Source organism: Hevea brasiliensis, chromosome 14 (assembly GCF_030052815.1).
Source record: "Hevea brasiliensis isolate MT/VB/25A 57/8 chromosome 14, ASM3005281v1, whole genome shotgun sequence".
NCBI classification, from domain to species: Eukaryota; Viridiplantae; Streptophyta; class Magnoliopsida; order Malpighiales; family Euphorbiaceae; genus Hevea; species Hevea brasiliensis.
The window spans coordinates 32,471,736-32,484,007 of NC_079506.1; the positions used below are offsets into that span (position 1 = coordinate 32,471,736).

Below are 12,272 nucleotides of genomic sequence, written 5' to 3' on the forward strand. Positions count from 1 at the left end.
ATTATGATCTTATACATTTATAATTTGAGGAAGTTGTCTACAACAAAGTTTTAGGTCTCTTTCTTAGCTTTCCAGATTGGTATGGCTAATTTAAATTGGACACTTCTTGTGGGAGATATGCTTATTTGAATTTTCTGGATTTTATGGTCAAATGTGCCAATTTCAGATTTAGTGTGCCAACTTAATCAAGTTAATTGACCTAGTTCTCTTGATTTCTGGGTTTTGGTCAAATTACCAATTTTGTATATCTATTTCTTATTGAAATTTTGGCACTAATTTCTGATAAACCCATTTTATATAGATAGTTTAGGATAGTTTTGCATCCATTATGCCTTTTTAGTTTAGTAATTTTATGCTTTTAATACTTATTTTAGTTAATTTGTTAATTTTAGTTTCGTTATATTTGATTTTTGGAATTTTGATGTTTTTGATAGGTTTTAATAAGGTTTAAAGGCAAAAAGGTCCATATAGAAGAAATTCAAAGTGATTTGGAAGCTTAAAATAGTGTGAAAGTGAAGAAAATTCGCCTAAAGGAGAAGACCTGACGAAACTTTCAAGGTCCTCAACATGCCCCGTGTTGAGGGTCGTGTGAAGATAAGAGTTGGCCAATAGGAATCCACATGAGGCATGTAAATTCACACTGGGTCGTGTAAACAGAGACTTCGGAACAAAACATGCCGAGACTTTTAGGGACTCCCACATGCCCCGTGTAGCTGGTTGTGCAGAAACTAAAGGCTCCTCCTCTGAATCAACATGAGGCATGTGGAAAACAGCTTTAATCAACATGAGGCATGTGGGATGGCGCTGGCAAATTTGCTAACATGGAAAAATTTTCTCTTTTCACACTTTTTACACCTTTTGTCCTTATCCCTTTAGAGACAATTTTTAGGGCAACCCTTGAGGGGATATAAAAGCATCATATTCTCATTTTTACCAAAAGGAGAAAGAGAGAGAAAAATCAAAAGAGAGAGGAAAGAGGGAATCATGCCATTTTTGGAGGAAGAACACCTGCAGAGTGATGTTTTCCAGCTTTCATTTTCAGAGATTTGGATCTTCTTCTTCTGAGTTCTTTTATTTTTAGTTTTATTTTCATGTTTTCTTGCTTTATTTTATATTTTCTACTTGTAAATACAAGTATGACTGAGTAGATACTCAAGATTTCAAAGTTGGGTGTAATGATTTAAGTTTTATTTGTGGATTTGGACTGGTTTTAACCAGATTTTAGTATATATAAGCTTTGATTCTTATCTTGTGTGCTTATTTACATACCCATTGTTGGTACCCTTTGGGTTTTGTTCTTAATCTTAGATTGAAGGACTGAGAGGAGAAAATCTATGATAGATAATTAAGATAATGAACTTAATCACCTAGTGTTAGAAATAAACTACTGGGTTAAGAGGAATTTCAAGTTGATTAAAATGCTTAAATACAAGCATGAGTGAGTAGATACTTAAGATTTCAAAGTTGGGTGTAATGATTTAAGTTTGTGGATTTGGACTAGTTTTAACCAGATTTTAGTATATATAAGCTTTGATTCTTATCTTGTGTGCTTATTTACATACCCATTGTTGGTACCCTTTGGGTTTTGTTCTTAATCTTAGATTGAAGGACTGAGAGGTGAAAATCTATGATAGATAATCAAGATAATGAACTTAATCACCTAGTGTTAGAAATAAACTAGTGGGTTAAGAGGAATTTCAAGTTGATTAAAATGCTTAAAGGGTTTTGGGTAATTAAACATCGCATGAGAATGGGGTTTAGTTTCCTTTAAAACACTCTTAAATTAAAGGAAATTAGAATCAACTTCCTTCAAACTTGTATTTCCCTTAATCTTGGCTTTCCCTATCCAAAACCCAATAAAATTTACTTCATGAACCTCAACTCTGGAATCCATTTTTACCATTAATTAATTAAATCTTTTGTTACTTGCTGAAATTTTAGTAAATTAGTATAGTGCTTAGAATTTAATTGCTTAATTCATTATAACTTCCTTATTTTTTTCAATTTAATTTGCTGTATCTCTTACTCTATTTTTAGCACAAATTATCGATAGCCCAAATAATCATAACTTTTATAGTATGGTACTCAAACAACAAATCTCTGTGGGACCATATCTTTTCTTTACTACTTGAACGACCCGTATACTTGCGGATTAAGCAACTAAGTTGTTGGCGCCGTTGCCGGGGATTTGTTTTTGTTTGATATTATACGATTGATTGTTTGGTTAATTTGGGCATTTTATTTTTCGATTTTTATTTCTTTTCTTTATCATTTTACTTTGAGATTTTCTTGTTTTGGTTTTTCAGGTACATATCTTTTATATGAGAAGAACAAAAAGTGCAGAAATTGATTTAATTTTTGATCCTGAGATTGAAAAGACAGCTAAAGCTTTAAGAGCAGAGTCAAAAAGAAGAAAAGCTGAACTCAGAATTCAAAGACAGCAAGAGCAACATCAAGAGCAACAAGTGATAGAAGTTATGGCAAACAACAACCGATCAATTAAGGATCATGCTTTTCCTAATTTTGGAGATTTTAGACCGAGTATTACAAGGCCTAGAGTGGAAGCAAACAACTTTGAGTTGAAGCCCTCACTTTGTCAAATGGTTCAACAATCACAGTTTGGGAGAGGTCCAACTGAGAGTCCACATGTGCACCTTGCACATTTTCTTGAAATTAGTGACATGCTGAAGATAAATGGAGTGTCAAATGATGCCATCCGGCTGAGATTATTTCCTTTTTCTTTGAAGGATCGTGCTAGGGAGTGGTTGCATTCATTACCTCCGGGTTCAATAACTACTTAGGATGAGTTGTCACAAGCTTTCTTAGCTCAATACTTTCCTCCTAGCAAGACTGCAAAATTGAGAAATGAATTAACTTCTTTTAGACCAAGGGATGATGAGAGTCTCTATGAAGCTTGGGAGAGATATAAGGATCTTCAAAGGAGATGTCCACATCATGGAATCCCTAAATGGATGCTAGTTCAACATTTCTACAATGGTGTTTCTCCAACAATTAGAAGTATAATTGATACATCTTTAGGAGGTGATCTTGTGGAAAAGTTAGAAGATAAAGCTTATTCAGCATTGGATAAAATTGCTTACAACAATTATCAATAGAGCTATGAAAGAAATGAAATGAAGAAGCCACTAGTTGGTGTATATGAATTAGATGCCATGAGCATGTTCAATGCCAAATTTGATGCTTTGACGAGAAAATGGATAAGTTAAGCATGAAGGTTGACTCATCAATTGGAGGATCTAATCATGCAGAAGATGTTGGTGCAAGAAATATGCATTGTATCAATGATTTTCCTTCCTATGGGCAAGAGTTTGGAAATGAGCAAGTTGATTTTGTTGGAAATTACAATAAAAAACCAGTTGGTAATCCTTTTTCTGCTACATATAATCCAGCATGGAGGAACCACCCTAACTTTTCTTGGGGAGGTCGATAAGGGCAGTAACAGAATTATCAACAACCTCTTAATTTTTAGCAACAATAGCAGAATTTTCAGCGAAATAGAGTACCACCTGGATTTCCACTACTAAGGAATCAAAATGCACCTATTCCACAACCACCAGTTCAGTCTTCAGACCAAGATTCAATTTTGAAGTCTATGATGGAGAATTTCTTAACTGCTCAACAAAAACAAGGAGAAATGATTCAATAATTAACTTTAAGGATAGACCAGCTTGCCACTCATAACAGGATGTTGGAAAACCAAATAGCTCAACAAGTAAGCTCTTCCAGCAAAGCACAACGAAAACTTCCAAGTTAACCAGAGAATCCTAGAGAACATTGGAAGGCAGTGATCCTAAGGAGTGGGAAAATTGTGAGAGAAAAAAAGAAAGATGAGATAGAAGAGGAAAAAAAGAAAAAAGATAAAGACAAGAATGAATTCACTTTGAATCATGATGAAGTTAATGAGGAAGCAAACAAGAAGAAGGAAGTTGAAAAAGAAGAAGAGGAAAAGTATGTGCCTCCACCACCATACAAGCCACCATTGCCATACCCTCAGAGGTTTCAAAAAGCAAAGCTAGATAAGCAGTTTGGGAAATTTTTGGAAGTTTTGAAGAAGTTATACATCAGCATTCTATTTACAGATGCAATTTCTCAAATGCCCTCATATGCTAAATTCTTGAAAGAAATTTTGTCAAATAAGAGGAGATTAGAAGACTATGAAACTGTGGCATTAACAAAGGAGTGTAGTGCTCTTTTACAGAATAAACTTCCACCTAAGCTTAAAGATCCAGGAAGTTTCTCTATTCCATGTCACATTAGGGATACTAGTATTGAAAAGGCATTGTGTGATCTTGGAGCTAGTGTAAGTTTGATGCCACTCTCCATTTGTGAAAAGCCGAGGGTAGGATATTTGAAGCCCACCACCATTTCTTTGCAACTAACTGATAGATTTATCAATATCCAATGGGAATTTTGGAAAATGTGCCCTTAAAAGTTGGAAAATTTTTTATTCCTATGGATTTTGTGGTTCTTGAAATGGAAGAGGATATTCACATACCTATCATCTTAGGAAGGCCATTTTTAGCCACAGCAGGGGCTATAATTGATGTAAAGAATGGTAGATTGATATTAAAAGATGGAGAAGAGGAGGTGGAATTTAATTTAAATCAGACTTTGAAGAAACATCATAGAGTTGATCCTTATTTAAGGGTGGATGTTATTGATGAGATTGTGGAAACAGAATTTAAGGAAAAATATCCTGAGGACCCTTTGGAGAATTGTTTGGTCCATAGTAGAACAACAAAGGATGAAAATCCTGAAGTTACAGCTTTTGCTCAGATTTTGGAAGCTACTCAAGAAGTTGTAGGAGATCAAGTTTTGCAAGTTGAAGAGTTGAAATATGAAGTTACACAACCATCTTTGCTAGATGAGAAGGACGCACCACAGGTAGACCTCAAACCACTTCCATCTACATAAAGGTATGCTTTTCTTGGACCTAATTCAACTTATCCTGTCATTATTAATACAAATTTGAGTGATGTACAAGTTGAAAAATTGCTGAGACAGTTAAGAGCACATAGGAAAGTCATTGGTTACACCATTGATGACATAAAAGGTATAAACCCCACCTTGTGCATGCATAGGATTCTTTTAGAAGATAATTTTAAGGCTACCATAGAACATCAAAGAAGGTTAAATCCTAATATGAAAGAGAAGGTGAAGAAAGAAGTCTTGAAACTGCTTGAAGCTGGGATCATTTATCCTATTTCTGATAGTAGTTGGGTTAGCCCAGTTCATGTGGTTCCTAAGAAAAGAGGTGTGACCATTGTGAAAAATGAAAATAATGAGCTGATACCCACTAGAATTGTCACAAGGTGGAGGATGTGTATAGATTACAGAAAGCTTAATAGTGCCACAAGGAAAGACCATTTTCCCTTGCCTTTTATTGATCAAATGTTAGACAGGTTAGCAAAACATTCATATTTTTGTTATTTGGATGGGTATTATGGTTTTTTCCAAATCCCAATACATCCTAGTGATCAAGAGAAAACCACATTCACATGTCCATATGGCACATTTGCATATGCCTTTTGGCTTATGTAATGCACCAGCTACTTTTCAGCGATGCATGATGGCCATTTTCTCTGATTTTATTGAGGAAATTATGGAAGTTTTCATGGACGAATTTCCTGTATATGGTTTTTCTTTTGATAATTGTCTATCTAACCTCTCCAAAGTGCTTAAAAGATGTGAAGAAATAGATTTGGTGCTAAATTGGGATAAATGTCATTTTATGGTGCAAGAAGGCATTGTGCTTGGACATTTGGTATCGCATAAAGGAATTGAAGTGGACAAAGCCAATGTAGAAGTGATTGAGAAGATGCCTCCACCAACTTCAGTGAAAGGAATTAGAAGCTTTCCTGGGCATGCTGGGTTCTATCGGCGATTTATAAAGGATTTTTCAAATATTGCCAAACCTCTTACAAATTTGTTAAATCATGATGTTCCTTTTAATTTTGACCACGCTTGTTTTGATTCTTTTAATAGGTTGAAGGAAGCTCTAACAACAGCCCCTATTATGCAACCTCCATATTAGTCATTGCCATTTGAGATTATGTGTAATGCTAGTGACTTTGCTGTGGGAGCTGTACTTGGTCAGAAAAAAGAGAAGAGGTCTTATGCAATCTATTATGCCAGTAAAACTCTAGATGATGCTCAAGTATTATGCCACCACTGAGAAAGAATTTTTAGCCATAATATTTGCTGTGGAAAACTTCAAATCATACCTGGTTGGATCAAACGTGATTATCTATACAGACCATGCAGCCATAAGATATTTGATGAATAAAAAAGAAGTAAAGCCAAGACTAATAAGATGGGTTCTATTGCTACAGGAGTTTGACTTACAAATTAAAGATAAAAAGGGAGCTAAAAATGTTGTGGCAGACCATCTATCAAGGATTAAGTATGAAAGTAAGGATGGAAATGAAGAGGAATTGCCAATTGACGAGTTTTTCTCAAATGAGCAATTGCTAGTTGTTGTTGCTGCATTGCCATGGTTTGCAGATTTTGTCAATTACCTGTCATGTGGAGCTCTCCCACCAGATTTGAGCTATCAATAGAAAAAGAAATTTTTGCATGATGTGAAATTTTATACATGGGAGGATCCATTGTTATTTAAGAGATGTAATGATGGCCTAGTTAAAAGGTGCATGCCTGAAGAGGAAATAGGAAACATTATAGAACATTGTCATTCTTCTAACTATGGAGGTCATTTTAGTGTGGATAAAACAGTGGGTAAAATACTTCAAGCTGTATTTTATTGGCAACACATGTTTAAAATTGTGAGAGAATTTATTTTCAGATGTGACAAATGTCAAAGAGTAGGGAATATTTTAAGGAAAAATAAAATGCCACAATAAGGAATTTTGGAGATTGAGTTATTTGATGTTTGGGGCATAGATTTCATGGGACCATTCCCATCATCTTTTGGGAATAAGTACATTTTGGTAGGTGTGGATTATGTGTCTAAATGGGTTGAGGCGATTGCTTCCCCTACAAATGATGCAAGGATAGTAGTGAAATTTTTGAAAAAAATTATTTTCACTAGATTTGGAGCTCCAAGAGCTATAATCAGTGATGGTGGATCTCATTTCTGCAATAAACAGTTTGAAAATCTTTTGAAGAAATATGGGGTTACTCATAAGGTAGCTACACCTTATCATCCCCAGACTAGTGGGCAAGTTGAAGTATCTAATAGGGAATTGAAGAGAATTCTGGAAAAAACTATTAATCATTCAAGGAAGGATTGGTCATTGAAGCTAGATGATGCATTATGGGCATACAGGACAGCTTACAAGACACCCATTAGAACTGCACCTTTTAAGCTAGTCTATGGGAAATCATGTCATTTGCCAGTTGAGTTGGAGCACAAAGCTTATTGGGCAATCTGAACTTTGAATTTTGACTTAAACAGTGCTGGAGAGAAAAGGTTACTTCAATTAAATGAACTTGAAGAGATAAGGTTGGATGCATATGAGAATGCTAGGATTTTTAAGGAGAGGACTAGATTTTGGCATGATAAGTATATTAAAAAAAAAAAGGAGTTTAAAGAGGGTGATCTGGTTTTATTGTATAATTCTAGACTTAGACTCTTTCCCAAAAAATTGAAATCAAGATGGTCTATTCCTTTCAAGGTCATCAAAGTTTATCCACATGGAGCTGTGGATATTTGGAGTGAAAATTCTGGTCTTTGTAATGTTAATGGTCAAAGGCTTGAGATTTATATCACTGGCCAGCCCATTAAGAAGGGAACAAGTTGTTTCCTTAACGATCCAGCAATTCAATAAATTAAAGAGGTTCGAGCTAATGAACTAAAATTAGCGCTTTTTGGGAGGCAACCCAAAAATTTTTCTTTATACTTAATTTTTCTTTTATTTTGTTTTATCATATATCCCATTGAACTCAAATTTGACATAAAATTTGCTTCTACAGGTTGGTGGAGATTTTCAAGTAAATATGTATGCTGAATTGAAAGAATTAATGTCCGCAACATGGTGGAGCAGAAGGCCAATTTAGTTGCAGCATTTTGAGGAAATTGGTGAAAAATATAGGAACTTTCATGGTAATCAATAGCAATATGCTTTTGATTTTACTTCTTGGGTAATTAATTTTGATGTAGTACACTGAGATTGACATATTTGCCATTGTATATTTTGTGAAATTTCATAATACAATTTTACAGAAATTTACTCATGTGAATAGTATCTACAGCAGAATTTTATTCCTTGTTCATGAATTTTTAATGATGCATTTTGGGGTTGAATTTAGGTGTCATTCATTGTGGTGTGATTGTTAATGTAAATATTACTTGAATAATGTTTTAGTTTGTGTTTGGTGGATTGATAGATTTTAATTGTTCTTAGCGATTAATTGGGTTTTAATTGAATTTTGAGTGAAAATTCTATGCAAATTGTGTTTTGGGTTTGGTTTTAGTGTGTTTTTGTGACACCCCTTACCCGTCTACAGTGTAGCCGAGTAAGATATACCACACAGTGTACCGAAACACCATATTTTTTTTTTCAATTATTTTTATCCTTCCTTAATTTATTTCTTTTTCCATGGTTATGAAGTGCAATTTGTGAAATTTAACTCATTTAAGTCATTTATTGAAATTATAAATTCATTTGAGGTTCCGAAAATTTTATAGAAAATCCGGCAGAGTACCGGCTAAAAATAAAGAAAACAGTTCTTCGGAACCTGTGAAAAACACTTCCAATACTCATTCTATTCCACAACTCTCAATTATCATATCAATTTTTAACAATTTCTCAAACTTCCCAATCATTCCATTAACATTATATTTATACTCAAATCATAAATAAAAACTCAATTTTCATTTATGAACACCATTTATAGATAATCTTATTAATACATAATCACACAAGTTTCAATTTACATGAAAAAATAAAAGTTTAATTACAAAATTTACAAAAATACAAAACACAAAATACAAAATGTAGCCTAGCATCCTACCAATGCACTGTAGCTGAGAGGTGACACAGGACATTAGTAGATCTGACTCTCACCCTGACTGGGGTCTACTGGGATCGCGCTCCATATCTCCAGTACCTACGCATTGCAAAAAGCAATGCGCTAAGCAATAATGCTTAGTGGTGCCAATAATAAAATAAAAAGAACTAAAAGAAAATAAATATGCAGTGTGTATATTGATGTCTCATGCAGACAAATTTTTAGTAATTATTTGTAGTCTTATTCATTTGGTACTTGTTATATCCATTATTTCATTAAATTTATCAACTTCCATTTTTGGTTGCCCAAGTAACCTATACTGGATGACTATAGTGGATAAACGGGTAAACTGGCACTGGGTACCAAGTACCTCGGGCCGTCACACCATCGGTCACACATGTATCTCCGAGAGTGCAACAGAACAGCTAATAAGTTGTAATAATTATTAGGCACAAGGCCAAGTATCACCATAATTTCAGAATGGCTAAAAGCCATAAAATCATAGAATGACATAATGTCATATGCAGTACTGCTAACTAAACCCTATTGGCATGCCAACCTATCCAAACCAATCTTAATAGGTGTACTAGGGCACATTACCAAGTTATTGATTGAATTTTCATGCTTTACATGTAAGTTTACTATTCATTTTACTATTTAGGTCAAATTATTGACTTTCCAATGCATAATAGCTACATAAGTCCTAATCACATAAATTTACCACATTTTGTTTCCCAAAAGTGTTGGCATTAGTTGCCAATCCATACTTCTAACCAATGGTGAATAAATCAGAAATTTCAGTTTTGGGTGCTAGAGTTCACTATTCTATTAGGCCATTTTACAATGAGAATTTGGCCAAATGTTCTTTACAAAGTTGTTCCTTATTGTGTCTAGTTACATTTTTTTTTTTTAATCACCCCACTTGGAATTTTGTAGCTCAAGTTATGGCCTAAACACCATAATTGGCCGGATTGTAATTTTTCCAGAATTTCTGGGCAGAATCAATTCTGCAGTTTTTGTACAGTGACTACAGGTCAGTTTTTGAACATGTTATGTTCAAAATTTGGGTTGGTTTTCTTCATGAAAGTTGTAGGGCTATGTCTCAGATTTCTACAAGAAAAATTTTAGGTCAATTGAACTTTTCTACACTGAGTTATGACCATTTGAATAAATACTGTTCATTTGGTCATTTTCCAAGGATAGCTTGTTGGTCACCCGGATTAGGTAGTTTTTAGGTCAACATGGGTTGGTTTTCTAGGTAGGGTTTTTTCACCAAAGTTGTGCTATTATGGGTCTAGTTTCATTTCCAATTAGCCTTGCACCAATTGCACCTACACCTTCCAAGTTACAGCTACCCAAACCTGCTGGACTCACACCCAGCCCTACAGGTCACCAAGGGCAACATGCCTAACCTCAATTCCATTGTCCTAAATCACTTCAATTCCTCCTCACATATAGTCAAATGGTCACTAATTGACCATTAAAATGTTTATATGCCATTACATGAGCAAACCCTAATTTTGTTCAAGTCTCCAAGTTCTCAAAGTTCAATTTATGCATTAAACTTACAATTTCAACTTATATCATATCCTTAAACATGAATTGAATGAGAGAGAGAATAAATTGGGCACTAACCTTGATTTAGCTAATTTCCAAAGCTTGAGAACTTCTCTTTTCCTCCTTTTTTTTGCTACCCAAGACTTGCTCTAGTTGTAAGGAAAATTTTTAATGAAATGAGCAAGGGATTTTATGGTGTAAAATGGTGGGAAAGGAAGCTTGGTTAGGATGGCAATGGTGGAATACCTTGGAGCTGGTTCGTTGCAGCTGAGGAAAATGGAAGAAACTGATTTGTTTTCTTTCATTTTCTGCCCATTTAGTTATTTTAAATGAGTTATTGCCATGTGTCACAATGTGATTGGGTGGGAGGATTTTAATTGCATAAGCATGATGTCAAAAGTCCCATTTTTCTTCTTTTTTTTTCTTTTCTTTCTATTCATTTTCAATTAAATTTTTAGCAATATTTATTCATATTTTAGATCATAATAATTATTTACTTAAATAGAAAAGTCAACCAAAAATCATCTCTGAAGACAAAATGACCAAAATGCCCTCCGTTTGACTTATTGAGCCAAAATCGTCTGTACCGATTTAAAAATTTTTCTAAGCATTTTCTTGGCATTCGAATGCCATAGAAACCTCAATGACTCTTCTCTGGAGTCCCAGAAATTATTTTATGAATTTTCTCCTGGGTTTACGACTTCTAGTTGTGAGGACCGCAACTTCCCATTGGGTTACCCATCGATAGGGCACCCACTCCTTTAACTTGGTTGTATTTTATTTCTAAAATTTTTCCTATATTTTTCTTTTTATTATTTGAGTTAATTATGGTTTCTCACTTTAGTTTCAATATTTTCCAAATGTTCTAACTGTCCAGACTGACACCGGTCACCTGAACAGTAGAATGTACAGAATTTCTACAATGAGGGTGTTACAATTTTGGGTCACATTTCTGGGATTTTCATCAGGTCATTTAACACTAGGTTCAACATGATGTATGCTGGGGGTAGTGTCACCACCAGAACCTATTCTGGGCACTTTAAAATGATGAAAATGTAAAACCTACCGAGAGTTTCAAGGGGTCTCACATGCCTCATGTAGCACTTCATGTACAATAACAAGGGGCATGTCATTTTTCCCTTATATTCCAGCATACCTCATGTTATTCATCTTACACCAACTCACATAGGGCATGTCACCCCTCACTATTCTCAACATGCCTTATGTTAGATACTAGGTATAACACCACTTAAACCTTTACCCTAGCTATTTTCTCTTATTTCATCTCATCAGCCGCACGACCTAAGCCTTCACTGTTCCTTCCGTGGTGCGCACCAAACAACCATCCACTCACATACCCAAGCTGCGAGCCATGAAAATGGCTGCCAACAGTAACTTTTCAACGCCAACACCAAACCCTACATCACCCAATGTTCAACCCGAAACACCCATCTCGTTCCCAAATCCCCAAATTCCCGATACGAACCCTAGCTCTCCACCTCGCCAATCCTCTCATCCCACCCCTAATCCCGACAATGCCACCCAAGACACCACACCTCCCTCCCAAAAACCCACCAAAGACACCCCTTCAACTGTATATGAAACACGAAAAAAAAAAAAAGAAATCAGCTTTCCACTCCTCTGCTCCACCGAAACAACCTAGAGTTGATTCCCCAAGACTCGTTTGCGCCAGAACCTGCTCTACTACCCAAACTCCTATCTCA

The 12,272-nt window shown here is 35.0% G+C and overlaps 1 non-coding gene across 1 annotated transcript; it reads right to left on the reverse strand.

Moving 5' to 3' along the window:
• Window positions 1-2,855: 2,855 nt before the first annotated feature.
• LOC131173478 (small nucleolar RNA R71) lies at window positions 2,856-2,962 on the reverse strand. Its single transcript, XR_009143794.1, has one exon. It is a non-coding gene; the product is annotated as a small nucleolar RNA R71 (small nucleolar RNA).
• Between the last annotated feature and the right edge of the window lie 9,310 nt (window positions 2,963-12,272).